Source organism: Tupaia chinensis, unplaced genomic scaffold (assembly GCF_000334495.1).
Source record: "Tupaia chinensis unplaced genomic scaffold, TupChi_1.0 Scaffold000600_1, whole genome shotgun sequence".
Taxonomy (NCBI): domain Eukaryota; kingdom Metazoa; phylum Chordata; class Mammalia; order Scandentia; family Tupaiidae; genus Tupaia; species Tupaia belangeri.
The window spans coordinates 7131405-7133936 of record NW_006160117.1 but is presented as its reverse complement, the minus strand read 5'-3'; positions in this window follow the sequence as shown (position 1 = coordinate 7133936).

Here is a 2532-nt window from a genome sequence, read left to right as displayed (position 1 = left end):
CGGGCCCAGGGGAGAAGCGTGGGCTACTGCACGGCTGCCATTGTTTTGCCATCAAGGACATTTCTTGCAGCCACATTGACCTGAATGTTTTGACATGGGGTAATTTTGAAGCTGTATACAAAACAAATCATTCTCTCTTAATGCTCAAAATGAACATTGCTTTGTTGTTTTTCTCCTCTTGATTGTATGCTCACTGTGAAGTAAATAGAAAATATATGAAGGTAGAAAGGAAAGTAGAAACATCCATAATCCAGTGCCTGGTGAAAGCTACCATAAACATATTCAGTATATACATGTCCATAACTCTCCCCATGCATGATTTCTCTCATAAAATATGGTAATACTGTAAATACAGGTATAACCCTGGTTTAGCAATACATTCTAAACATTTTCCTAAAGTAATAAGTATAGTTTGTATCATAATTTTTAATGGCCACAGAGTAGTCCATTGGTTGGATGTTCTATGAGTCAGTGTAGGATAAGCTATAGTTTCAGATTGTCTGGATTCAGGTCCTGGCTCTTAGCCAGGAGTCTGCACAATTTTTCAGTAAAAGGCCAAATAATAAATATTTTAGGCTTTATGGGCTAGATTAGTCAAGAGTTGTTCAGACATACATAACCAACAGGGTGTGTGGGTGTTTGGTTATATGTGTGTGTCTACATACATAGATACATACATACAGACAACCTGCTAATTTAGTTTAAGAAATTGGTTTATCTGATCAGGGGAGCTGGAAAATCTACAGGGTAGGCCAGCAGGCTAGAGACACAAGGAAAAGCTGCAGTTCAACTTCACAGGTAGTCTGCTGGCAGAATTCCCTCTTTCTCTAGGGAGGCCATTTTTTTCTTTTAAGGCCTATTGATTTGATGAGGCTCACTCACAGTATGGAGGATAATTTGTACTACTTAAATTCTACTGACTTAAGCATCAAACTTATCTAAGAAATACATTCATGGAAACATCTAGAATGCTTGACTGAATGGGTCTTGTAGTCTAGCCAAGTTGACCCAAAATTAATCATCACATGGGCCATATGGTCTCTGTTGTATTCAATTCTGTTGTTACAGTGCCATAACAGGCATACATAATATGTTAAAAAAAGAAAATGCATTGCTGTGTTCCAATAAAACTTTATTTACAAAAACAGGTGGTGGGCTGGATTTGGTTCATAGGCAGAAGTTTGCTAACTCCTAGTCTTAGCTACTTTTTAACTGTGTAATTTTGGGCAGATCATTTAAGTTCTATAAACGTTAGTTTGCTCATCTGTGAGAAACTAGAGATAATAATCTAAATCCAAAGTCTTTAGGATGAAAATAAAAATATTTTTTTTGGAATATTTACCACAATATTAGGCACAGGTTAAATGTTCAATAAATCACCCCCCTTTATCATTTTTCCAATATCTACTGATACATTTTAAGCAGTTTTATTAAGATATAATTGACACTTCAACTGCATACACACACACATGCACATATTATATATATATATATATAAATAATTTTTTTGGAGAGGTTTTTGCTATAGAGGTTTTTGCACTCCCCAGAAAGACAGAGAAAGAAATACGGAGAGACAGAAAGCGAGAAATCACCCCCCGGGGGGATAGCGACACTGCAGTCCCTTCTCCTCCATTCTCCTCTCAGGATCTTGGGCATGATGCACGCACACGTGCCCGGTGTGAGTTTAAGCCACCGGGTCTGGAACTCAAACCACAGTCACTACGTGGGAGTCCAGTGACATAGCCATTACACCATCTGCTGGTCCCTCAACTGCATATATTTCAACTACATAATTTATTTGTATTGTCAGATGGCATGCATGCCTGCCAGAGAGACAGAGAAACAGGGACAGGTGGAGAAAACATCTCCCAATGGAGCATTGTCATATTGCAATCTCTTCTCCTCCATTTCTCCATCTTGTTTGGATTTTAGGCATGCCCTCACACATACACGGTGTGTTTTTCAACCCAGTAGGGCTAGGATTTTAATTGCATGCCTAGTCATGTGGAATCTGGCTCCCTTAACCACTATGGCCAAAACTAAAGTTTATAATGTTTAGTTTTAACATGTCTGTATCACCCATGAAATCATCACCATAATCAAAGATAGTGAATTGGGAACCAGCAGTTAGCATAATGGCTATGTCGCTGGACTCCCATGTAGCCGACCGCGGTTCGCGTCCCAGACCTGGTGGCTTAAAACTCACGCCGGGCACGTGTGCGTGCGTGCCCAAGATCCCGAGAGGAGAATGGAGGAGAAGGGATTGCGGTGTGACCATCCCCCCTGGGGGGTGATTTCTCGCTTTCTGTCTCTATGTCTCTCTCTGTCTGTCTGGCGAGCGCACATGCACTATAGCAAAAATCTCTTAAAAAAAAAAGATAGTGAATTAAGATTAGGCTAGCCAACCTATATAAAATGCAACTGAAGAACAATGCTAGGAGAGACATACTGCAATGACTTAAATGTTATCCCTCTAGACATTGAAAACTTTTTAACAGTCATAACAGAAGTCCTGAATTCCATTCATTCATT